The following is a 27,538-nucleotide window of genomic DNA, read 5'->3' on the forward strand; positions in this document are numbered from 1 at the left end:
CAGCTGACTGGCCTGGGCAAATCCCTCCCAGTCATCTGCCAAACAAGGTTCACTATAAGAGGAGATGGTACTCATCTCACATGAAGTGTGCAACTCAAGCACCCAGCTTGGGTGATAGGGGAGGCTGTGCCACTGGACCCTATAGGACACTTACTACATTAGGCCATACTCTGAGACACAGAATCAAAGCAGCTCTACATAATACATAGAAACAAACACAGGGAGGCTGCCAAAATGAGGAAACAAACAAACACAGCCCAAAAGAAAAAACAAAACAAAACTCCAGAGAAAGAGCTAATTGAAGTGCAGATAAGCAAACAATCAGATGTGGAGTTCAAAACACTAGTTATAAGGATGCTCAAGGAACTTAGTGAGGACCACAGCAGCATAAAAATGATCCAGTCAGAAATAAAGGACACACTAATTGAAATGAAGAACAATTTACAGGGGAACAACAGTGGGATGATTGAAGCCGAGAATCAAATCAATAACTTGGAACACAAGGAAGCAAAAAGCAACTAATCAGAACAACAAGAAGAAAAAAGAATCCAAAAACATGAGGATAATATAAGCAGCCTCTGGGACAATTTCAAGAGGTCCAAAATTTACATCATAGGGGTGCCAGAAGGAGAAGAGAAGGAGCAAAAATTGGAAATTTTTTGAAAAATATTTGAAAAAATAATGAAAGAAAAATTCTCTAATTTTGCAAAAGAAATAGACATGCAAGTCCAGGAAGCATAGAGTCTCAATCAAGAATGATGCAAAGAGGTCCACTGCAAGACACATCATAATTAAAATGCCAAAGGTTAAAGATAAAGAGAGGATCTTAAACTCAGCAAGAGCAAAAGCAACTAGTTTCTTACAGGGGAGTTCCTATAAGGTTGTCAGCTGATTTCTCAAAAGAAATTTTGCAGGCTAAGAGGGATTGGCAAGAAATATTCAAAGTCATGCAAAGCAGGGACCTATAGCCAAGATTGTTCTACCCAGCAAAGCTACCATTTAGAAAGACAGGGCAGATAAAGAGCTTCCCAGACAAGAAAAAAACTGAAGAATTTCATCATCGCCAAATCATTATTAGATGAAATGTTAAAGAGACTTATTTAAGAAAAAGTAGAAGATCAAAATTATGAACAATAAAATTGCAAAAAGTACGTATCTTTCAACAATTGAATCTAAAAAACAAACTAAAAGCAAACAAGAATAACAGAGACAGAATCATGGACATGGAGAATGTTTTGATGGTGGCCAGATGGGAGGGGGGTGTGGGAGAATGAGTGAGAGGTGGAGGGATTAAGAAGTAAAAATAGGTAGTTACGGAATAACCATGGGGATGTACAGTGTAGGAAATGGAGTAGCCAAAGGACTTGTAGGCATGACCCACAGACATGAACAATGGTGGAGGGTTTGCCTGAGCGAGCAGGTGGTGCTGGGTGGAGGCGGGCACAGGGGGAAAAGTCAGGACAACTGTAATAGCATAATCAATAAAGTATAATTTAAAACAAATGTGGTAGTTTTGAGTTATAAGCTTTGGGGGTGGGGCGTCTTTCAGGCTGTTTTGGTGATGGGAAGGCCTGCTTCAAACAGAACTCATTATTGTGCCCCCGTCTCCCTGCCCCGTCCAGGCTGCTTCTTCTGTGTACCCATTATCAGTTAATGTAACAGGGGACCACCAGTCCCCCACCTGCCTTCCTCTTATCACACCCAATGTCCCGGCCTCTCAGGACTTCTCTGAGTCCTCTGAGAATGCCACAGACACTCATGCTTTTCTTCTTTTGTAGTGCCACGCCTATGGCCTGCAATGCATGTCTATAATTGGCACATTTTGCCTTTTTGTTGTGTTTTTGTGTGCACATGTGCTATGTGTGTGCATCTTTGTTGTGTGTTTGCCAGTTTATGTGTGTGCATGTGTTTGTGTGTATCAGTGTGTGTGTACATGTGAACACGTGCATGTATATATCCTCCTTGACCCTGCTTAAATGTTTCCTCAATTACGGCATTTTTCTCATCTCCTTCAGGAATTAGCTCTCCCTTATTTACTGTACCTCTTCTACAGGACATTTCACATTGTTGGGATTGCCTGTCTTTGTGTTTCTTCGCATTATCTGGGAGTCTGCAAAAGACAAGAACTGTCTTTTCTTTTTCTTGAGAGGTGCTCCCAACCCTAGCACAGTGCTTGGCACAAATGTAAGTGAATGAACATGTCAGTGTTAGTGTTAAAACCACTTCCTCCCTTATTGTGTCCATCCATCCATCCATCCATCCATCCATCCATCCATCCGTTTGATCGGCCACTACCAGGCTGGTATCTGTTTTTCCTGATCTACATCACCCCAGTACAGGAACTTTATAAGAAGCATTTCTGGGGGCTGTCCCAAGGGTACTTCAAGTGTACCGTCTCAGCCCATCTCCTGCTTGCCACCAATGCCTCCGCATCCCTTCTCGAACACCTCCTTGGGTTGTTTTCTCCTTCTTCTTTCCTTCTTGTTTAACCTTTCATTTGGCTTTTCCTGTATAAAGATCTGGTGTGCTCTGAGGAGTGGCCTGTGGGAGACGGACCGCGGCACCACTTAGAGATGAACCCGCCTGTGGTGTCCATGGTTTCCTTGTTGAGAACGGATCCCACTGGCCGTCTCTTTTTTCCAGCAATATCATTTCTCCCTTAAAAATAAACAAACAGGTATTGGAAGAGGAGGAGAAACTGAGTAGAACTGAAATCTGGGGTAAAATGAAGCTCCTTTGAGAACCAGGAGAAAAGGAGACCCTGAGGCCCAAAATAGGGGAAAGTGAGACTGGGGAGTCCTACTGCCTGCTCAGGGGACGCCAGGGACCGAGGACTCAACAGATCCCGAGTGACGGCCCCACCCCTGCTCAGTGTCACCCCCCTTCCACCCCTTCCATCTCTCCTGATTCTGTTCACCCCCACCCTGTCTCTCAGGACAGATCACTGTGCCATCTCCTGTCCCCTTGCCAGTCTTCCTATCACCCATTGTATCACCATTCTGTCTTTCGTGTCTTCAAAATACCTCTAAGGTCGGTCCTTTCTTAACCACTCCATCGCTTTACAAGCCCCTGATCTATCTCCTCTACAGTTTGTTCCGCCTATGGCCAAGGTCCAGTCCCCCAAACTCACATCTTAATGATGCGTGCCCCCCTAGTTAAAGAAATGTTAGCACCCTCACAGTCCTGCAAGTGCACTTCCTCCCTGCTTCACATGCTTGTATCTTACTCCGCCCTGAAAGAAACCCTTCGCTGCAGCTTATGAAGCCGTCTCCAGGCTCAGGTAGCTTCCCTCTTGCCTCCCTGCCTGGGCTCATTTTTTCTCCTTTCTGGTATGTGCACCCTACCATCCATTAATGAGCCCCATCCAACCCATCCTCCTATCTCCTTCTTTGCTTGCATATCAAACGTGCCTGTCACTGCTGTGGGACATCACCATCCTGCTGCTGGGTCGAATTCACAGAGGAATGTGACCTGTAACATGAATTGCGAAGAACAAAATGGAACAAAGTTAAAGCAAACTTCGAAGTGCAGGGATGGTGGGGTGGTTTCAAATGATCCCACAGATGTTGGTTTTGTTCTCTAATTTGTCTGTTGCTGCTGACGGGTCATCAGTCTCCCACAGAGTGTTGCTGTTGGTGGGGGGTGGGGGTGGGCGCTCAGGGTGACCCTCGCTAAACATACATTTATTGATTTATTGATTTATTCATTCTGTCTTTGACAAACATTTATTTACTGCCTACAGAGAACTCCCAAGTAGGCTTCTCTTTCTCTGCCCAAACAACACTGAAATTCAGTGAAAGGCATCCAACACTGAGAGATGACTTGGGCAAACTCAAGCAGCCCGAGAACAGGTTTCGCTGCCTTTGGCTCACCTTGAGCAGTAGCCAAGCTCAGCACGCTGGGAATATACACGGGAAACACACTTGCTGTGCTGTTTGTTCAGCAATAACCTTCCTGAAGCACATGCCTGTTGGTGAGAACTCGGCCTGAAAAAGTCAACAGAGGGCTTCTGGCTGCTTCTCCAGGAGCACTGCTGGTGCCCTGAATGCTGGTCCAGAGCTTCTTGTCCCTGGTTTGGCAATTTCCTAGCACAGGAATCCGTGACTGCCTCTCCCTCTCACAGGCCTGTGATCTGGTCAGGGCTTGGTACTAACAGCAGGGTCTTCCTTGGGGAAAGGAGCTTGTAAGCCCACTTCTAGAAGTGGCCTCCTGTAGTTGCTGCTCTGGGGCTGATTCTCACCCCTTGACCTGACTGTGGCTCCCTGGGGTGGAAACCACAAGCCAGGTGTGAGTGGGTGAGTGGACAGGGGACTTGGAGGGCCACGAGGTGACTACGGAGGAGGCAAAGTAAGAAACTAGGGGGGTATTTATTGGCAACAGAAATTCAAATGTATTTTTGGTTCAGTTTTAGAGCCTAGTCAATGATTATCTATTTTTATTATTTACCTGGTAAAAATTCCTTTTGGAGAGAGAAAGAGAGAGGGAAGGAGGGAGGGAGAGACAGAGGGAGGGAGAGAGAGATGTTTCCTCTGAATTTTAGAGTCCATTCAGTGTTTTTGTGACTATGTGGATACATCTGAAATTTCTGGCTCTGGCTTCTGGCTTCTGGCTGGGCTCAGAGCTGGGAGGTCAGCTGAGAGGCCTAAAGCTTGCAGGCCTGTCAGAGGGGCTGCTGGAGCAGAGAGTTCGAAGGCAGAGGGAGTTGCAGCCCAACAAGGTAATTCTCTCAGCTTCCAGATGACAAAGGTTGCATTTACACCTGGCCAGGAGGTTTAATCATCTACCATTTCCAAACACAGCAGGCTAACAACCGGCTGGGCTGAAAATCATAAATTAAAAAAAAAAAAAGGCCAACAAGATACAGAACGAGGGGAAGGAGGGAAGAAGTAGGTCAGGGTCTTTGCTCCAGAGGGCCCTGGGTGAGGGTCCTGGGTAGAGGCCCTGGGTGGGGGGCGCTGGGTAGGGACCCTCGGTGAAGGTCATGGGTGGAGGCCCTGGGTGAAGGCCCTGGGTGAAGGGCCTTGGATAGAGGCCTTGGGTGGGGGCCCTGGATGGAGGACACTGGATAAGAGACCTTAGTTTGGGAGCCCTTGGGGAGGACGCAGGGCGGGAGGCTGAGCCAATGTTCCCCAGACAAGCACAAGCAGCCCAGCTGCAGTGAGTGCACGAGAAAACGGCCACCTGTGGGCACAGCCTGTCTTTCTCATCACAGATGTGAGGCAAGAAGTCCCCGCCGTGGAGATCGTCCCCTGGGGGCTTGCAGGGGGCCTGTGCACGGTCACTGGTTCCTTCTTTATTTTTGGCATGCATGTTTGTAGATTTAGATTTTTTTATTTTCAGCCTTCATAAATATATGCATATATTGAATACATTTCATAACATATTTATATACATAAAATTGTACTGTATGTAACTTATACACACACAGGCACACATGTATTGACACTGCTACTGGTCTGATTTGCCACTACTTTCTTGTTAGAGAGGCCAAGCTGTCTTTTTGTCCCCAGGCCAGGCAGTCTGGCACAGGGGTGTGTGCCCCCTGCTGTGTGCCAGACTTTCTGGGTTCAAATCTCAGCTCCACCACTCGCTCGTGACTTTGGGCAAGTAACTGTGATTCTCTCCGTCCTCATTTCCCCATCCATAAAATGTGGGTGGTAACATAGTTATTTCATATACATGAAATAAATAGTCATTTCAGGGTTAAATCCGATAATGTATCGTTATCGTTGCTTGACGGGAAAGTGTGATTCAGGAAGACAACTTTAGCTGTAGGTGGATGGTGTCTGAGAGAGTGCGTATGAACCAAATGACAATGAACTCACATTTGGTAGGAGGGCTCTGAAGCACTGAGGTTAGGTGTTAATTCACACATTGCTTTGAACCCACCGAGAAGAGCCACAGATCCTCATAGGTGAATGGGATCTACACAAAAAAATTTTATTGCAGGAGAAAGATCAATCTTCTAGGTAATTACCAATAAATGGTATTGAAGTTCCGCCCTATACACAATACTCTGTGCAGTGCAGGGGATGCGACTGACCTGAATCCAGGTTCTCCTCCCTCAATAAATTTACCATCTTGATAGAGGACGAGGCATACTTGTGAATAGATAACTAGCAACCCAAGATAGCATGTCAAATGCCAAGTGAGTTGTATTGTGGAACAAATGCATTTATGTCTTAACTTCTGCTCACACCATGAAGACAGAAACCACATCTGTCTTGGTCACCACATCTGCATTATAGATAAGATGCGCTGAATATTTCAAGTGATACTCCCCAGTTTCAAGATGGAGAATGAGAAAATCTTGCTGAAAGTCACGTGAGTCCGCTCATTGCCCACATACAATGCCAGGCACATACTGGGAGCTCATCCCTCCTGCCGCCTGGTACAGGGGTCAGAAAGTGTGTGTGTGGCGGGAAGGCACCACTGTGCCAGATGCTGTGCTAGCACAGTATGTGGACCACTTCATTTCATCTTCACAAAGCTTCACTGAGGAGGGCATCGAGCTTTAAGGTTATTGAAGAAGGGTTCAGGGAGGTCAGGGACACACCCAGTTTACTAGAGGGTGAGGCACTGCCCGAATCTGTTCCTGTATCAAGGGACTGACCTGGACCCGGACAAATGTGTAGAGTGCAGAGGACTGCGGTCCTGGAGGGAGCCTTCCCCAAGAAGGAGTATGTCCCCTGGATTCTGAAGAAGCAACCAGATTCAGATAAGCCGGGAATGTGAGAGAGAGCTGGAAATGAGGTGGGAAGGCTGCACAAAACTTCGTGGTGGGCTAGCAACCAGCAGGCTGGCTGGAGCAAATGTGGCTGGGACAGTGAGAAAGAGGGATTGGGGGGCAGATTATAAAAGGCCTTGTAAAACAGGGAAAGGAGGGGAGACCTTGAAGGAACAGACAGACGCCACATAAATAAACTGGTTGTGTCTTGAGTGCTTAATGTTTTTGTATCTCTAGCTGGACCTGAACATTGGATACGCCTGGTATGGCCTTTAATTTCCTCAAGCTATAGTTATGTTGAATTACATAACCTCTTTAATCAAGGCCACTGGAAAATTACACAAAACGTTTGCTTCATATGGCATGGGAAAATTTAAAAGCCTTGCAGAAAAAGGCCAGTGTCTTTCCTCCCCCTCCCTTTCTCTCTCTTTTCCTCCCTTCCTTTTTCCCACCCACCCCCCGCTTTTTTTTTTGTACTTTTGTGTTATTGGACAGTCTGAAGTCATACTGCCTTATCATTGAGGAGAGGCAACAGTCGATGAGACCCAAGGTGTAGACTTGTAAGGTAACAGGAAACGTTGATGCTTCTAGCAACTGTTCATTTCAGTGCCAGGTGCCCTGTGGTTCTGGACCCATAGTGCTCTCCACCAATGCCACTAGTTTGGGCTCGCAGTAATGTGTGTGACCTTTGACACAGCTCCTTACCACTCCTTTTTCTTTTCCTTTAAAGATTTTATTTGTTTATTTTTAGAGAAAGGGGAAGGGAGGGAGAAAGAGAAGGAGAGAAACACCTACGTGTGGTTGCCTCTCACGTGCCCCCCACTAGGGACTTGGCGCACAACACAGGCAAGGGCCCTGACTGGGAATTGAACTGGTAGCCCTTTGGTTTGAAGGCCAGCACTCAGTCTACTGAGCCACACCAGCCAGGGCTCCATTTTCTTTTTCTACCTGTGCAAAGTAGGACCTTAAATTTTCTTTTCCCTTTGTTCACAGGAGCACGGTAATGAATAAGGCGGTGTTTGTTGAAGGCCAATGGGAACCTAGACATTACATAAGCACCTCAGGTTATATGACTCCGGGTAGAACCCAGATGGTGCTGGTGTTTCTTTATTTGCTCTGATTATAAAGGCAGAGGCTCCCTCAGCCTCAGACCCCTGGCTTTGTCTACTTTAGTGAAACCAGGATTGGAGATGGAGTTGGGGGGATGATGGTGGTGCAACAGAGATGCCAAAACTGTTTCTTGCTTTGTGTAGGTGTTTCTTATTTTGTTTTCTGTGTACCCTAGATATTTAAAATTTTTTAGTTTACAAATTTATGTAACTTTGGTATCTCAAAACCTCCTTCGATAAAAAATACATCAACTTTGTCAACATTAAAAATTAGATGATGAGCCCTGGCTGGTGTGGTTCAGCAGATTGAGCTCTGACCTGCAAACCAAAGGGTTGCTGGTTCGAGTCCCAGTCAAGGCACAAGCCTGGGTTGCGGGCCAGGTCCCCAGTGACGGGTACAAGAGAGGCACATTGATGTTTCTCTCCCTCTCTTTCTCCCTCCCTTCCCATCTCTCTAAAAATAAATAAATAAAATCCATATTTAAAAAAACAGTTGATGAAAAAATCAGAAGATGAAGTCACTGGTATTTAGCTCTCTGATTTAGTTTATAAACTCTGTTATTTCTTTTTAATTTATTTTGGCGAAGATCATTTTTCTTTAAGGAGAAGACAAAAATAGCTTTTTAAAACTACCAAAAAATAATTGCTAAAAGGTTCTTTGTAGCTACTGTAGAATCTTTTCTCATTTGTTCGAAGCCTCATGAAAGATCTGAGGTACACACCATGTTAATTGTTGATCGTACGGACCTTAGAATAGAGGCTCATACTCCTCTGAAGATGTTTGGGATTTTCCTCAAAACTCCTTTGATTAAGCAAGCCAGCCTTCTTGTTTTCCTGTCCTCTGTCGAGATTCAAAATAAGTTGGCCACCCACTGATACGAATCTGTAAATAGACTAAATCCTCCCTTTGAACACGCTGGTCCCTAACTCGCTATCTTATGAAAATGTTTGGAAGATGACAACATCAGATGGCTCGGCAGAGAGGAGCATGCCTGCCCTTTGCTGAGGAGCCCTGAAAGGCTGCGGGGCTCTCGGAGGGGAAGGGAACCCCAGGGAATTATAGACCACAAAATGTGCTTGCTAAGAATCCAGGCTCTCTGGCTCGTTATCACTGTTTGTGTGTTTTGTGTGCTGTGTATGTGGAGTGTGGTTTGTGTGGTATGTGTGATGCTTGTATGGTGTGTGGTGTGGTGTGTATGGGGTATGTGTGGCATGTGCGTATGGTGTGATATGTGGCATGTGTCTTGCATGTGGTTGATATGTGTGTGGTATGTGACAAGTATAGCATGCATGTGCTGTGTGTCTTGTGTGTATGTGGTGGGCATGGCATGTGGTGAGTGTGGTGTGTGTGGTGTGTGTTTACTGTATATATGTGCTGTTATATGGTATATATGGTGTGTGATGTGTGTGGTATGTGTGTATATTGTGTGTGGTGTGTATGGTATGATGTGTGGTATGTGTAGCAGGTATATGATTTATGAGTGTGTGGTGTGTATTGGGAGTATATATGGTATGTGTGGTATGGTGTGGTCTGGTGGTGTGTACAGTGTCTGTGTTCAGTTTGTGTGGTGTGTGGCATAGTGTGTATGGTGTGTGGGTATGTTGTGTGTATTTGGTGTATATATGCAGTGTCAGATGGTGTTTTTTGTGGCGTGGTGTGTGTGGTGTGTATGATATGGTATGTGTGGTATATGCAGGGGTGTATGATTCATGCGTGTGTGATATGTATGTGATGTGTGTGTGGCGTGGTCTGGTGTTTATGGTGTGTGTTTGGTCTGTGTAGTGTGTGTGGTGTGGTATGCATGTGGTGTGTTGTGTGTTATATGTTAGGCATGCATGTGTGGTATCATGTGGTATGGGCAATTTGTGTTGTATGCCATTGTGGCGTGTGCAACTTGTGGTGTGTTGATGTGGGTGTGGTGTGTTTGTGTAGTGTGTGTTGTGTGGAACAGTGTGGTATGGTGCATGTGGTACGGCGTGATGTGTGTGTGTGTTGGTAGTGGAATATTCTGCAGAGATGTATATTTTCACTTAGCCTTGTGCCTTGTGGGAGGAAGAAGTGTGGAGATAGTTTTTTTAAATATTTTAAAAATTGAGATATAATTAACTTATTGTATTAGTTTCTAGTGTAGAGCATAATGATTTGATAGTTATATTTAGTGAAATAATCACCACAATAAATCTACTAATGTCTATCACCACATGTAATTACAACTTTTTTCTTGTGACAAGAAGTTTTAAGATATACTTTCTTAGCAACTTTCAAATATACAATACAGTACCATTAATTATCATCACCATGTTTACAGGACATCCTCATGATTTGTTTTTTAAAATATATTGTTACATTACTAAAGCCCAATTATTATTTCCCTGACCTTTTAGTATTCCACATTTTTGCTCATTTCTTTACTTCACTTTTTTACTTTAAAATAAATACTTTCTGCTCCCATTTATTTGATTTCTCCCATCATCTCCTTTTTCTTTGTTTTCTGATTTTTATTTTTTTCCCATTTCTCCTAATTCTAGTATTAAACTTCCTCCCTCTGATTGACTTTTCTCTTGCTACTCTCTCCTGGAGCTGTAAGTCAGAGAATTTGAACTTGACCCAGAGCACAGCCAGAAGCATCAGCCATACTCCACATCACGTTCTTTTAAAACAAAGCCTGCCAGCACGAGACTTGTAGCGTTCACCATAGTATGTGTGCCCAAGTCTCTGCTTTTGTTCTGGGTTCTGAGTTCTGAATTCGCACTGTGATTTTAATGATTGCTAATCAAAGAGAGGTGGCTGTCCTACTTGTTGGTAAGTTGACAAGGAGCAAAAGAACCGATTGCTCAGGTTGTACAGGTTGTGTTAGAGAAATAAATGAGTGGTTGTCTTTCTTACACAATTCAGGTGGACTTTAATTCTCTTTATTTCGTGGTCACCATAGGGATCCTCAGTGTTTCTAAATGAGAAGGGAAATTTTAGAACTAATTTGCAAAAGATGCCATTCCTACAGAAAATTGGCAAAACAGCCAGATTGTGGGGATGGGGGACTGGAGAAGAGGGGAGACCTAAGTTAAGAACGGTCTGCACATTTTTCCATGTTAAGCTTTCATCAGCTCTGCACCCCACTCCAATCACCATTTCCTATCTGCCTGTACATGGGGGTCAGTGTCCCAGCAAAGCTTCAGCACGGTGGTTAAGAGTGCAGGGAGACCAGGTTTGAATTCCAGCAAAATAACCTTTCAAAGGATCAGCTACTTCTACCAAAAATAGGTACAATAGGGCCTGTTGTTGAAGTAGATGATCCAAGGAAAATGCTTGGTGCCGTGTCTGACACCAGTAAGTGCTCACATTGTTATTATCACTACTCACTATTGAGTTGGAGAACCTCAACATGCACATCACACAGTGATTTCCCTGCTACCCAGGCTGGAGCCCCTCCCTACTTTGCTCACTTCATAGTGAACCCGGAACTATTTTGAAGGAAGGTTTGAAAAGTCTTTTACGGAGACTTCCGCCAAGATAAAGGCATAGGTGGAGATGCCGTGCTTTCTCCCACAACAAAGTTGAGAGACAACAAAATATTAGCAACAGAAAACACAGCCAGAACACAGAAAATTGAGCTTTTTGGAACAAATTCTTCAGCTTGACTGGTAAGAGGGGTGAAGCCAGCAGCTGGCGGAGCAGGGTTGCACAGGAAAACTCGGTCAGACGGACTCAGGCGCACGGATTCCAGGCATGGGATTGCAACGGGCGGACCCAGTGAGCGACTCAGTGAGCGACCCAGTGAGTGACTGGCGGACCCAGAGAGGGTGCAGGGCGGCGGGTTGACTGTGGTCCCGCATTTGTGTGCAGATAGACCAACGAAGGAGTGGGTGATGAGACCATGGGTCGGAGCAGGCCCCAGCAGCGAGAGGCAGCAGAGGGGGCCGCCATTTCCCCACTCTGACCCCACCCCCACATACAGCGTCACAACCCAGTGACCTGGGTGGCCCTGCCCTGGTAAACACCTAAGTCTCCGCTCCTCATAATTAACGGCACGAACAGACCAAAAATGGCTCAAGAAGATCTCAAAGCCCCAAAGCCCATAAATCTAAGCGATGAAGAAATAGCAAAACTTTCAGATGCACAGTTCAAAACACTGGTGATCAGGATGCTCACAGTACTGGTTGATTTTAGTCACAAATTAGAGGAACATATGAAAGCTAAACTAATTGAAATGAAGGGAAATGCACAGGAAACCAACAGTGATAAAGAGGAAACTGGGACTCAAATCAAGGGAGTGAACCAGAAGGAAGAAAATAATGGCCAAACAGGAAAATATGAAGAAACAAGAATTCAAAAAAATGAGAAGAGACTTAGGAACCTCCAGGACATCTTTAAACACTCCAACATTTGAATTATAGGGGTACCGGAAGGGGGAAAGGAACAGCCACCAGTGAAAAACTTATTTGAACAAATAATAAAGGAGAATTTCCCCAAGCTGGCAAAGGAAATAGACTTCCAGGAAATCCAGGAAGCTCAGAGAGTACCAAAGAAGTTAGACCCAAGAAGGAACACACCAAGGCACATCATCATTACATTACCCAAGATTAAAATGAAGGAGAGAATCCTAGAAGCAGCAAGAGCTAAGGGGACAGTCACTTACAAAGGAGTTCCCATCAAACTGTTAGTGGATTTCTCAAAAGAGACCTTACAGGCAAAAAGGGGCTGGAAAGAGGTATTCCAAGCCATGAAATCCAAAGACCTACAACCAAGATTACTCTACCCAGCAAAGTTTTCATTTAGAATGGAAGGACAGATAAAGTGCTTCTCAGATAAGATCAAATTCAAGGAGTTCATCATCACCAAGCCCTTATTATATGAAATGTTAAAGGGACTTACCTAAGAAAAAGAAGATAAAAAAGATGAACAGTGAAAGGACAGCAAACTCACGGTTATTAAGAACCACACCTAAAATGAAAGCAAACTAAGAGGACAGCTAGATCAGGAGCAGAACCATTGAAATGAAGATCACATGAAGGGTTAGCAACAGAGGAGTGGGAGAAGGAGAAGGGGGGAGAAGGTACAGAAAATAAATAGCATAGATGGTAGGTAGAAAATAGATGGGGGGAGGGCAAGAATAGTATGGGAAATATAGAATCTAAAGAACTTGAGACACGTGGTCATAAACTGAAGAGGGGAATGGTGGGGGAGGGGGTGTGCAGGATGGAGGGGAATGAAGGGGGGAATAGAACAACTGTAATGGCATAATTAATAAAATATATTTTTAAAAAATAAGCCAAAAAAAGGTCTTTTACTATTGTGATAGACATTTTCTCCTTATATCAGTTTCTACTACTGGGCCACAAATCAACCCCAAATGGCCAAAAGCAATACGCATTTTTTATTTACTCACAACTCCATAGACCAGCAATTTGTGTTAGGCTCAGTTGAACCTTTCAGCTGATCTTGCCTTGGTCCACTGGTGGGTCAGCTGGGACAAGGGTCTCAGGTGGCTTCATTCACATGTATGGCAGTTGGTGCATGCTGTTGGCTGGGTCTCTCTCTCCATGTGCCTTCTCACCCTCAGAGACACTAGCCTGGCCTCTTCCCAAGGTGGCAGCGCTCCAAGAGGGCAAGAGCAGAAGCTTCAAGGCCTCTTAAAAGCCTAGACTTGAATGTTGCACTTCTGCCACCATCTGCTGAAGTCCTCTTCAGATTCAGAATGGGGCTAGATAGGCTCTACCTCCTGTTGGGGGAAAAACAGCTGAGTGCGACTGCAAAGGGATGTGCATATCCTGATGGGAGAAATTATTGCGCCCATGTTTGCAAATAATCTGCAAAGTCTACCTCTGCCATCAGCAGTCACATCCTTTCTCTATAAAACAAAAACGAACAAATAAACAAATGCTCATCTCCTAAAGGTGCATCCCATTTGGGGGCATTAGGCTTGAAGTTTGGAACACATCATTGAAATTCAGTCCAGATCTGATGAGGTTTCTCTGCTACATCACAGAAAGCATCATAGTATATGTTTAGGGTAGAATGGTGCAGAGACCTTGCATTTTTAGTTTACAGAATTCTACACCATTCTGCCCCTAAACACACTGTGATAAGAAAGGAACCAGACAACCATGCAGACATTCAAATTCAAAAAGGGAAGGAATTGGAGACATGCAGCAGTCACCGGTTTATGACATTTCTGAATCTTAACTGTACTATATTTTCAGGTCCCTCCCCTCCAAAGACAGAAAATTTCTTGATTAAGATGCAGTTTTGCTCCCTGAAGGTAGTTCCCTAGTCCATCATTCTCCTCGACTTGTGGTTCTGCCCTCTGGTCTCTTGGCTCCATCCTCTGATATGGTTATTTCCTTTTCTTTAAGAATTGCCTAGGTTTCCACTGAACCCCTTTTTCATCTTGCTCCCTGTCCATAGAAAGTTGGACAACCAGAAGCCTCTTTTCATTTTGCATGGACACTGTCCCTTCTAGTCTAAGGCAGTGCAGCTTCTTTAAAACTATGTGAACTTCTGGTGTATCAGGTTGTAGGCCACTCCAACAGGGGGGCTTCTCTTTACTTTGGGCAGCAAATTAAGCAGATGTAAGAAAAATGTCTTTAAAATGTGTAAAGCTCTTATCCTGCTGAGAGGGTCTACTAGGTTTTTCGAGGTGTTGGTAAAGGGTTCTTAAGCCACACCTTTGGTTTCATCTTTTCCTGAAGCTATTTCTTACTCCAGGCATCTTTTGCCAACTGAAAAGATTTGGAGATAAAATATGATTTTATGTTTCAATCAAGCAAATACCAGGCCTCTAAATTCCCTCTAAGTTCTATATTCTATGCTCCAAATCCCAAATTCTATATTCCCTTTAAATTCTGCTTGCAAACTGAGTAGTTTCTTTTTCATCTTCTTCCTCTCTTTCTCTCTCTGGCTCTTGTTCACTCTCTTGCTCCTGCTCTCTGCCTCAGACAGAATCTCCATCCTCAGATCCAATGTTCATCAGGTGCATTTCTATCTCCCAAGTTACTGCAGGCAACATTCTGCCAACTGTTCTGTCACTACATCCAGTAGACTGCCTTCTTGCCAGTCTCACAGAGCAGTTCCTCACTGCATTTCTAGTGCAGTTAGTCCACTAACAGCTTCCTTATCCCTTGTCCAGCTTCTGCCTCTACCTTGTCCTAAGGCTAATGACACTTGTTCTAGGTTATTTATGGCAACACTCCACTTCTAGCACCAACTTCTATACCAGTTGTTTATTGCTGCCTCACAAACCTTCCCAAAATGTGGTGGCTTTAAATAATCATCTATCTGTTTGCAATCCTGTGAGTCAGCAATATGGGCTGGGCTCAGCGGGCAGTGCCTCTGTTGGTCTCACCTTGGATTACTCATATGAGTGCAGTCAGTTGGCAGGTGGGCTGGGACTGGCCATCTTATAGTCTCATTCACATGTCTGGGATTGGTGTTGGCTAGCAGCTGGACCTCTCTCTCCACGTGGTCCCTCATTCTCAGAGAGGCTAGCCTGGGTTTTTCCAGAGAGGCAGCCTCACAAGGGGGCAAGAGAAGAAGCTGAAAGGCATCTCAAGGCTTGGGCCTGGAAGTCACACCGTGTCACTTCTGCTGCGTTCTGTTGCTCAAAGTAAGTCACAAGGCTGGCTTGGGTTCCAGGGGTAGGGAAATACACTTCCGCTGTCAATGGGAGGGGTGACGAGGTCCCACTAACAAAGGGGTATATGAATAGGATGGAGGAATTATCTCAGCCATTTTTGTAAACAATACACCTCAATCATAGTCTTGAACATACTATTCAAAGCTCATCTTTTCCTTCACAATTCTTCGTATCACACAGAGTATTATTCCTCCTCATATTCATTAAATTGTGCACCGTTATCTGAGCTTCTTTCTCCCCACCTTCTTGTTCAAGTCCCCATTGATTGCCTAGGCTCAAAGTATTCAGGCATCAGCTTAAAGCCAAACCCCCATGTCTCTCCTCATTCCACACCTTTCTCAATGAAAAACCCATAAAAAGGTGAGGCCTTGCTGTAGTAAATTCTCTCATGTTCTCCTGTTCATTTTTCGTAAGAGTCTTCACACATAAGTCACTGTTTAACTTCCTGGGTATAATAGTTTATTGTCTGATGGCTTAGTCATTTCCAGCATCCTGGGAATAAAGTGGGGAGTGGGTAAGAATTACTGTGCCTGACATACTGCCGAGTCTGTGGCTTAGTTAGGAAGAAAACCATCCATTCCTGAACCCCACTGCCTCTCTGTTCAAATTAGAATGTGAATAAAATGTATTCAAATGTTCCTTCAACATTTCAGGGCTGTTCTGATACTTACGGAGTTGCTCAGCCAGTCCTGACTGGTGTGGTTGAGTGGGATGGGCGTTTGTCCTGTATACCAAAAGGTCATCGGTTTGGTTCCTTGTCATGGCACAAGTGTGAGTTGTGGCCAGGTGCCCAATTGAGGGCTGGGTGAGAGGCGACTGGTGCTTCTTTCCCACCTTTTCTCTCCCTCCCTCACCCTCTCTCTAAAAATCAATAAATGAAATCTTTAAAAAAATGTTTCTCACTCAATGAATTGTGAGTAAAGCTGGTTTACACTGTGATGCCACTTTCCAAAGGTGGAAAAATAAATTAGTCAAATCTTTAGAAGTTACCAGAAACCAACTGGGAAATTTGGAGATTACAGGGAATAACAAAAAAGTTGTCCTGTTTGACCATACAATAAACTATGTTGTAATTGTTCTAAAAAAAAACCCCAAATACTTTCAACCCAACCTTCTCAATAATGCTGAGATTTTTCTACGCACCCTAACTGTCCTTAGTCCACATTCCCCCCTGCTTTTTGTAATTCAAATGTCTGTTCACATCCAGAAGAAACAAGCAAAAGGAAACACCAAAGGACACCTCTTTCAACATTGACCTTGACAAACATTTTAGCTCACTCAGGTCAGTTTCTCAGTATTAAGAACCAATGGGACAACCTTTCTGCTGGTGGACACTGCTGAGTAAGCATCACTGAAGTCTCCCTTCCTGCAGTCGTCCTGTCTAATTCAGAGTCTCCCCAAGAGCCTGAACAGCTGAGGAAGCTCTTTATTGGAGGTTTGAGTTTTGAAACAACCAATGAGAGTCTGAGGAGCCTTTCTGAGCAATGAGGAGCGTGCACAGACTCTGCGGTGCTGAGAGATACCAACTCCAAGTGCCAGAGGCTTTGGGTTTGTTGTGTCAGCCACTGTGAAGGAGGTGGTTGTGGCCACGAGTGCAGGGCCACATGGTGTGGAAAGGATTCTTGGGTGACCAAAGAGGCCTATCTCAAGAGAAGATTCTCAAAGATCTGGTGTCCACTTCACTGTGAAAAAATTTTTGTTGGTGGTATTAAGGAAGACACTGGAGAACATCATCTAAGAGATTACCTTGTATGGGAAACCTGAGGTGGTTGAAATCATGACTGACTGAGGCAGTGGCAAAAAGAGAGGCTTTGCTTTGGTAACCTTTGATGACCCTGACTCTGTAGACAAGATTGTCATTCAGAAATACCCTACTGTGAGTGGTCACATCTGTGATGTAAGGAAAGCCCTATCCAAGCAAGAGGTGACTAGTGCTTCATCCAGCCAAAGAGGGTGAAGTCTTTCTGGGAACTCCAGAGGTGGTCATGGAGGTGGTTTTGATGAGAAGGACAACTTTGGCCATGGAGAAAACTTCAGTGGTGAAGGTGGTTTTAGTGGCAGCTGTGGTGGTGGTGGATATGGTGGCAGTGGGGATGGCTCTATGGATTTGGTAATGGTAGAAGCAATATTGGAGGTGACAAAAGCTGTAATGATTCTAGCAGTTACGACAATCAATCTTCACATTTTGGACCTATGAGAGGAGGGAACTTTGGAGGCAGAAGCTCTGGCCCCTATGGTGGTGGAGGCCAATACTCTGCCAAACCACGAAACAAAGATGGCTGTGGTGGCTCCAGCAGCAGTGGTGGCTGCGGCAGTGGCAGAAGGATTTAATTACTGCCAGGAGACAAAGCCTAGCAGGAGAGGGGAACCAGAGAAGTGACATAAAAGCTACAGGTTACCACAGACTTGTAAACTCAGCCAAGCAGGGTGGTGGCTGAGCCTAGCTGCTGCAAAGAAGACGTGTTTTAGGCGAGACACATGTATATGGGCACAAAGAATGAGGACTGTATTTGGAACTAATTGTATAACAGGCTATTTTAGTTTCTGTTTTGTGGAAAGTGTAACGCATTCTAACAAAGATTTTTAATGTGAGGTGTTTTTTGCTTTGTGCTCATGCTGTTGATTGTTAAATGTAATAGTCTGATCATGACACTGAGTAAATATGTCTTTAGAAAAAAGAAACTGGATGTGAGGGCGATCTGGCTGCAACATCTATCACCCCATGGATCGCCAGGTTGATTCAGCTGATCTGGCTGGCGAGGCAGGTGTCCCCTTCCTCCCTCACCAATTCATGTGCGTCCCTCCTGAAGCCGTGCACTTGCTTGAACAGGACGACCTTTCCAACTAGAGGAGAGGACAGGTCTTCGGTCAAGGGTATATGAGTAGCTGTGCTCCCCTGCTACAACCTCCAAACAAGCTCTAAAAAGAAGGAACAAACTGGACACCCAAAGTCTTTTTTTCCTCTACTTTATTTTTTTATTGTTTATTCTATTACAGTTGTCCCAATTTTTTCCCTTTTGCTCCCCTCCACCCAGCCCACCCCTGTCACCCACAGTCAATCCTGACTGCATTGTCCGTGTCCATGAATCATTCATACACATTCTTTGACTAATCACTTCTGCTTGCTTCAGCAGCACATATACTAAAAGTGGAACGATACAAAGAAGATTAGCATGGCCCCTGCGCAAGGATGGCTTGCAAATTTATGAAGTGTCCCAAAGTCTTTAAGAGGCCACGGAGGAAGCAGCAGCAGGAGTGAGATCATTAGGAAACAGCTCTTGTGTGCCACTTTCACAAGCAATGCCACAACTCGACACAACTCTGCAAAGCAAAGCAGCTTGATTGGCCACTGGCATAAGTTAGCATCTAACATTTCCCAGGCAGCAGGGCTGTGTGTACGAAGCAACATGGTTTAGTGGTTCAAGTCTGTATTCAGAACCTGACTGCCCGGGTTTGAATCTGGGATCATGGCTTAGTAGCTGTGTGACTCTGGACAAGTTGTCTAACCTCTCTGTGTGTCGGTTCTTCATCTGGGAAATGGGAATAGTGATAGTACCTCTCTCTTTGTGTTATTGTAAGGACTGTGTGATTAGAAGTGTGCTTGGTACTCAGAAATGTTGTAAATATTCAATAAATTAGTTAATAAGAAAAAGAAATTAAAAAAAATCTTTGATGAACCAGTACAGACAAAAGGAACATTAATACATTAAAATACTCAATTAACTTGAAGGAGTATTGTGAAAAGGGGCTTTTCTGGGGTAAGAGACTGTACAATTATTATAATAACTATAAAATCATAGATTTACTACACTCCCCTCCTTGAGGAGAGAGCCCTTATTATTCCTCTTTCGCAGGCATTCCCACTCTCCCACATCCACTCTCCCGTGGGAGGTAGTACTGCTTGGTGTTTCAGTGCCTGGACTTTGGAGTGTGGTGCACGTGTGTCTTCACTCAAGCTCTGTGACCTTTGAGCAAGTCTCAGTTTCCTCATCTGTGAAGTGGGTGGTGGGTTTACTTCGAGGACTAGAAAAGACAAATAAGTAAAGCACTGAACACTTGGTTCAATAACTGCTTCTTCTTCTTTTTATTATTATTATAAATGTTTCCCTTAACCTCAAATCATATTATCCAGACTGAAGCTCTATAAAAGCAGGGACTTTATCTCGCTTCTCTTTAAGGCCCCTTTAAAGGTCATTTATGATAATCAGCAAGTGATAGTTGTTGATAATATAATGATGATTGATGCTAGAAATTCTGAGACTCTTTTGGAGGACCAAAGAAAGAACGAGAAAAATCCTGGCCTGGAACATCCCAGAAGATCCCTTCTGAGGCCAAAAGAGAGGTGGAGACATGCAGGAAGCCTGTGCTTTCCCTGTCCAAAAATTCTTTGGTCAAGAGCCCCATTCTTGACCAAACAGAGCTGTTTATTACCTGATTCATGTTACTGCTAAAAAACTGGCTCTGTGATATTACATTTCAACTTAGTTTTTTTTCAAGATCTCATTTTCTAGTTTTACATGGACAATAATTAATGTTACTAAGTGAAGTCATTAAAAAACAAAACAACAACAACAACTGAAAACAAGAGCCTCATTCTTGGCTTTGCCATTGAGTTGCTGGAAAAATCATCTGCTTTATTTTGGGTCCTGGTCTCCTCATTCGAGGTTATCAGGAAGCTTCTCTTTACCTCTGAGATGGGGAGGTCCCAGATGGAGCTGGTTGCAGCCAGGTCATCTGCCACTCAATACTGGAGAGGAAACCAAACAGACAAGATGAGGAACTTCCTTTCAACAAGTATCTCGTAATTATGCTGATTTTTAAGTCACGTAATCAGTCTAAAAGAAAATCCCATCTCAATGGAATTTATAAAAGGATTAGGAAGTGGAGAAAATGGGGGCATGTTAGCAAGCTCATTTGATTTCATTTAAGCCCATTTCCCTTCATTCTTTACTGGTTTTTAACTGGTTAGGGTGGAGAGCACAAACAATTCACTGACTCCCATGCCTGTACTGATTTTTTTCTATTCCTGGCTGGCTGATATCTAACCTACTTTTAAGGGGCTCATCCCTTCAGTCGTGATACTGAAGAAATGAGAATAGAGAATCTCTTTGGAGGTGGCCTCAACAACAACAAGGAAAACCCAGGCCGGGAAAAGACACAAGGACACTTTTGGTCTCAATCCAGAAAAAGGATGTGTGTCACCTTGATTCACCGTTGTAGCTGTGGGCCTGGGATTTAAAGCCATTTTCTGCTTTGCTCTCTTTTTTTTACTTGTGTAGGTTACTGCATTTGCCAAATAATGAAGCTGTGCCAAATGAAATTCCATTCACTTGGATTAGCATTAAGATGAGTTCATTCAATTTTTATTGTCATGGCTTACTGAGAGCAGGTGAAATATATTAATCAAGGCTGCTGTCAATTTACCCAAAGCCAGCCACACGTAAATCTCCCCGATATTTGATCAAACTCTGGATCACATTGTCCTGTACAAAAATAAGGCACTTTGAAAGGGACCTTGTCCACCTTTCCATCTTTGACTTTTGGCTTTAACCAAGGAGAAGGTGAGAAGATCAGCTGTTAATTAATTTTGAAATCGTACAGACATCCGTGCAGCTCTTCAGGTGTTTAAGCACCTCCTATGTATGAAGTAAATGTGTATTTGCAACAGTTCTCTGAGGGAGCGGCATCTTTTCAGATCATTATTTGCTCATGCTTTACAATTCTCAAAGTGCAACTTTAACTCTCTCAGTAAATCAGAAATTTTAATGTTGCAGTTACAATTTTAAAATGAGCAAAGCTCAGTTTGAAGTGTCAGCGGCTCCCCCAGAGTTTGCTGCTCAGCGTCAGTCCACTGGGGACCCCCCAGCCCTCAGTCACAGCTCCTGGGCCAACAACAAAGGGCTCTGACTGCACATGGTACCAAGTCAACTCGGGCTCAGAACCTCCACACCACTCTTTACTGTAAATCTACTGAGGCCCTCATCACAGTGCTTATCTTACAATCTTTAATGTTTTGCTGACCTGCCAGTCTCTCCACTCTGTGAACTTAGGGCAAGAACTCCCTCCATCTTTGTTTCTCTAATGCCCGGAGGAGTATCTGACACACAAGGGGACTTGATAGATGTCTGTCAAGAAACAAATAAACAAACAAATCCACCTCATTAGGCAGATTCCAAAAACTTACAAAGTATTTTACAGATACTAAAATTTTTGCACTTCTATATTTTAGTATAAATTAAAATTTTGACTGCTCCTGATAAGGGGAATTAAAAGGTTTTGTATATGAAACCATTTATTTTTCCTTAGACAAATGTTGCCCATTCACTTCCATCTAAGCCTTGAAATCTTATCAATCAACAAATATTTGCATATCTACTATGTACAAGATGCTGTGCTGGGTGCTGCAAGGGATCAAAGAAATACAAGAGGCTGGCCCCTCTCTCAGGGAATTTATAACTCCGTGGAAGGGTCGGCTTCTCTTTGTCCACTGAAAGGTCTTTCCATGGAGTTTATAGACCAATAATAGTCACAGGAGTGGGAAGAACCACGACAGACAGAGTGAACGTGAGGACGTTTCTCAGAAAGCTGTCTGATTGTCTGTTTTATATTTTAAGATCTTTAGCTATGGCTGTGTGGGGACATGCACTGATCCTTTAAAGCTAATTATCCAGATAAATGAAAAGGGCACCGCAGACGCCTACATGTTACAAAATGCAGGAGGTGGGGAAGTGAGGAATAGGAACCCTTTCATCTTCAAGGCGAGAAAAAATATTGCATGGGTCCAGGACAAACAAGACATAAATTTCAGGCTTGAGCCCCTCCAGAGCTGCTTCCCAAGCTCGGTCCTATCCGGGCTGTCAGGACTGAGTCAGTCTGAGTCACGCAGCCTGAAAAAGGAGGCGCCCTTCCCAACAGCCAGTGTCAGCCCTCAACCCCCGGGGTCTCCCCCCATCTCTTCCAAACCCAGCATAAGCTCTCAGGGGTTCCAGTATTGGGAAGTGACAAAGAATTAGAAGACCAGTGGTGACAGCCAAGGACACATTTACAAACTAGGGGGAGTGGGATCTTTCTGGAACCAGAACTTGTGAGTTGTAAAACTCTCAGAGCCAGACTGAGGGAAGAAAGCAGATTTCTTTGGGGTTCTGTTGTTTATACTTAAGTGTTTGGTCTTAGAAGGCCAAAATGGCCTTGTAAAGGCCTGTCACTAGAGATTAAACACAGAATCACCTTAGTGTAGCCAGACACATCTTCTGTTTCTCTCTTTTTTTTTTGTAATGTCTTAACTTTTCTATTCCTTTGTATGTATTTTCATGGGCTCAGACCCTATGCATATTTTAAACAAGGGTCAACATGTATTAAGTGCTTATGACAGTAACCCTGTGTGGTGGATACTATCACTATTGCCATCCCCCTTGTACAGATGGGAAACTGAGGCAAAGATAAATTCAGCATAGCTGGTAAATAGTAAAGTTGGAACTTAAACCCAAGCTGGCTCTGGCTGGTATGGTTCAGAGGACTGAGTGCCAACCTGCCAAGCAAAAGGTAGCCGGTTGGATTCCCAGTCAGCGCACATGCCTGGGTTGCAGGTCAGGCCCCCAGGTGGGGTCTTGCAAAAGGCAACTGATCAATGTTCCTCTCTCCCTCTTTCTCCCTCCCCTTCCCTCTCTCTAAAAATAGATAAAATAAAATATTCTACCCAGGCTATAAGTGTCCAGAATCTGACCACTTAACCATTAAGGTATAGTGACTCTTAATTCCATACAGGGCAATTTCATAAGCATAAGGAAGGAAAAATCAAACCACATGGTATAAATTGTTTCTGAAGGTATCCTTGGAGACTCATCTATGAGGGCATGAAGCCAAAGGGCATAATACACCACTTCTTATCTTGCCAGTCATAGTCCGAGACATCAGAGGGCGTTCAGACCACATCCCCAGGTAGAACCTGCCCAACATTCTCATGGAGAAGTGAATCCTGCTTCAAACGGAACTGGGAGTGCACTGGGGTGTTGTGTGGGGTGGGCGTAGAGGCAACTGAGGTGGCAAATATTAAGGGATGCGATCAGTCAACACTGGTGGATATAAACTATGGAATTTTGCCCAGCATTTAGGCATAAGGGATTCGATTTAGATGCACGAAGATGTATTTAAAATGTGTGGTGTTGGCTGAAACAGCAAGAAACAGAACAGCAAGAAACAGAACAAGATATGCTATCTTTAAGCTAAATTAAAAATATGTACAGAAAACAGCACAATGTATTTTTAAAAGATACATGGGGGGGCCTGTGAATGGGAAAGGATTGGGAATAAAAATTTGAAAAAAGATTGAGAATCATAAAAAAGAGAGGAGAAAAACACAATCTGGAGCAACACGGTCCTCACTGGGAATGTGGAGGGTGAGTTATTAAATGTCTTGCCATTCATTTATTCAGTCATCCATTCACTTAACAAATACAGTGTTCATGGCCGAGGGATGACAGGCAGGTGGCACAGGGGAAAGGCAAAGGCTCTGGGATCGGGGAGACTAGTTCCAACCCAAGTTCCAAGTGCATTTGATGTGTGGCTTTGGGTAACTCTGAGGACTGAATTTCCTAGGCTGCAAAATGGGAATAACGTCTAATTCATTGGGTTGATGTGAACATGCAAAGCTCCTTGCATGCAGTACTTGACTCAGAGTATATTTAACAAGCCCGTAGTAAGTAGTAACTACTATCTCTGTTGTACTAGTGATTAAAATGACAGTCCCTGAGGCCTGGTGGAAGAGAAAACCTGAGACAAACAGGTACACAAAAAAGTTTCATTATTGAAATTAGCACTACAGAGGAAAAAGTTTTGAACTTATTTTGGGGGCTTATTGTTAAGACTTTAGAGATGTTTAAGTTACTGAATAACTTAAAGTCAAATCGAGGAGTCCAGACAGAAACACTTTCATGATATTGTTCAACAACACCCTCAATGCAGGTGGGAATGAACGCCAGGCAGCAATCACATGCTTGCTGAGGGCCCCCAGTGTTCAGAGAAGGGTAGATGTCTCCAAGGGCTGATGGGAGCTGAGATAGCTTGTGGGCTGCTAGAAGGTTGGGGGGTGGAGAAAAGCATGAAGAGAGTAAGCGGTGGAGGGAAGAACATGCAGGGTCTGGTAGGGACTGGGAGCAGACCCCTGGCCAGAGAAAGAAATCTTGTTCAACCCTGTCCCCTTTGGACGAACGTAAGAATTTCATACCCCCTCCTGCTCCACACACACTGCTGGAGATGCTAATCTGTACCTTTAAAATTGGCCAGCCCCTGGTTATCTTCTGTGGCTCTCCATTAATCAAGATTTGGTGATTTTCTTTTTGTAATTTACATTGGGACAGCAAGAGGCGTTTATTTTCATTTTCCGCATGTAAAATTATCATACCAACTATGCTTTTCAAGCTGCACTATCCCTTTCAGGAAGTTTTGAACTCACCACCCCCACACCCGCCCACCACCACTGCAGTTAACCCTCAGCCCTGGGCCCTCCTTTTCCTCTTGACCATTGATTGCAAAGTAAGTAGTGTGGGTGAGGGGATAGATAAGCTCCTTTGGAAAGTAGGTTAGGACCAGATAAGAGGGCCTTAAATGTTGCTAATGTCCCTGCTACTGTAACTACCTCCACCTGAGGCACAAATTCTTACTTGAGGTGGGCAAAGGAGAGTCCTTTTGGGGCACACAGGAGGGAAGGGCTCACCTCTGTGGGATCCCCTTCCGCAAGCAACACACAGTCCTTGTTGGGTGGGGAGGAGGCAACCTGATATATAAAATAACTTGGTTGGGCCAGCCCTGAGGCTGGGAAGTTGAGAATTTCCACGAGATCTGTCTCTGAGCACATTAGCTTTTGTTGTCCCAGAAAACCAGAAGCAAAGGATTCTTTCCATTCCAAGAGCTCCAAAAGCTTTACTCCCTTAGGAGGAGCTCACTTTCTTTTAATTCTAACTTGGGATCTTCAGGTAGTACTGAGTGGGTGGTGAGGGAGAGGGAGGTCTGAAAGTCATTTTAATATTACAAATGGGAAGAATTAATGCATTGACCTGGGATAAGATGCAGAGTCTAAAGAAAGTCATGTCCTTCCCTTTGTGTTATAATGGCATTTACTCAATGTGATGACACTGGTCATCTATAGTATTTGCAAAGATGTGTCACTTGATAAATGCAGTTTGTTTGGTAGACAGGATCCTCTGTACATGATGGTGAAAGAGGTAGTGGTTGAGCAAATATTGGGGTTCCTGTTCTAAGAACCTCACTGAATAAATGAGAGAAGAATCTAATTCTGCTAAACAAAAGGGGATAAAAATATGAAAGAGTGTCATAAGGCTGGCAAAACCACCTTCTACCCAGGTCAAGACCAGGTCAAGAACCATGGTCAAGACCACAGAATCTGGGAGAAAAGAAGTGAGACAGAGGTATGCTGCCACTCTTTCTGATAGTCTTCGAGTGGCAGTCACCTGTTGCAACCAAACTTAAGAAGCTATTTTGAGTCTCTGTGAGGCTTCCTATCCATATTTGGTGTTAGTTGGTACCTACCCATTGATGCATGAGTAGCACTAGGTCTGCAGGGACAAGCAAAGAAGTCTTACCCCTACCTGTCTTTTCCTGCCCCCACTCCACTCTAGCCCAGGAAAGCCACATTCAGGTTAGTTCTGTGCAGGAAATGGTGTTTAATCTCACTGGATTTCAATGATAAGAACAACTCTTTCTTCATCTGCCCATGTTTCCATCCATTCCTCCTTTTTGCAAGGTATTGTGGGGACTGTGGGGCTCTCTATCACTGAGCCCAAGTTTTATGAAGCTGATAATTCCCTAAACATTGCAATACCAGCTCAATGACAATACTGGGGATGACAATTCTGACACTATTATAACTTCAGTGGTCAATTGTAATTAGCTACTGTCCCACCTGGTGGTTGGAAGCTTCCTAAGCCCAAGTGGCTAGGAGAGGAGCCTGGCTGGATACGCGGGCAGTGGTGATTCTGGGAGCAGGCAAGACTAGATTCAAATAAGCAGTCTGGGCAGGATCAGACTGAGACAATGGTTTCTCCCAGGGGTGCACCTTCCTGTGGCTCCTGCTTACACAATCTGGATATGGGTTACCTCCAATCCTATTTTAGCAAATAGATCAAGTATGAATTGGGAATGGGTCTTGAGTACAGATTCTTACTTTGTTATTTTTGAGCAGTGGGCGTCCCAGCAAATAGCAGTTGGGAGACCAGAGATCCAAGGGCCCTTCAACACCTAGCTTTCGTCCCCTAAAGCCCTCAAATTCCAGGAAACTGAGTTCCTCACAGGTGTCATCTGCCAACAGCAGTTGCCTGCACTGTTGGAAGGATCAGAGGCAGGCTTCCTGGTGCCAGCTAACTCCAGTGCTTTCCAAAAGGCAGTGAGTGAATGTCAGTGCACTTGACTGAGCACAAGTCCCTGCCTTTTCTCAACCTTAGCCAATGTGCCAGCCTCTTGGAGACTGATGGAAATGTGCTGCTGTTAGGTGAGGAGGAAGGAAAACAGGGGGCCCATTGAGGACTTTGGCACCTAAAATAGTCAATTTTAGCTGATCAGTTTCATTTCGCAACTTGGTTATATGATTCCCAAGCATTACCTCTTATCTCTAAACAGAGGTGTGAAAACAGAACCAACTTGGCACAGACTGGCTGCCTGAAGGAGGGTCTTTGTGTGAGGCTCAAGGCTTGTAAGGTGGAAAAAGACACAGGAGGTTGCCTGGTAGTCCCCCTGCCTCAACTCATCTATTTTTGCTTTCCTTTATCAAATAAGACCAGACACAGGTCCACGCATATAAAAAAGCATCCCCTGTACAGAGGAGAGATAATACTCATGTTACAATGTGGGACTTCAGCCTTTGCCCAGGGTGAACATGCAGCCCCAAATGAACTACTCAAATAGCTCATGGATGTTTCCCAAATGTGTAGTGAGGCTTATGCACAAAAATGCAGCCGCCACTATTCACCACCTCTAGGGAGTAAGAAGCAAGATGGCGCCCTGCCAGGAGCCTCACAAAGCAGCGTTGTTAATGCTCTTTTAGATGCTCCTGTGTG

General features: G+C 44.2%; 1 non-coding gene and 1 pseudogene across 1 annotated transcript; both read left to right on the forward strand.

Moving 5' to 3' along the window:
- Positions 1–4,564: 4,564 nt before the first annotated feature.
- On the forward strand, positions 4,565–17,801 carry LOC128627265 (heterogeneous nuclear ribonucleoprotein A1-like; annotated as a pseudogene).
- Positions 17,802–18,592: 791 nt separating this feature from the next.
- LOC119061118 (U6 spliceosomal RNA) lies at positions 18,593–18,695 on the forward strand. The gene has a single exon (XR_005084726.2). It is a non-coding gene; the product is annotated as a U6 spliceosomal RNA (small nuclear RNA).
- Positions 18,696–27,538: the final 8,843 nt, after the last annotated feature.

Source organism: Artibeus jamaicensis, unplaced genomic scaffold, assembly GCF_021234435.1.
Source record: "Artibeus jamaicensis isolate MK-2021 breed Jamaican fruit bat unplaced genomic scaffold, CSHL_Jam_final contig_354, whole genome shotgun sequence".
Classification (NCBI taxonomy): Eukaryota; Metazoa; Chordata; class Mammalia; order Chiroptera; family Phyllostomidae; genus Artibeus; species Artibeus jamaicensis.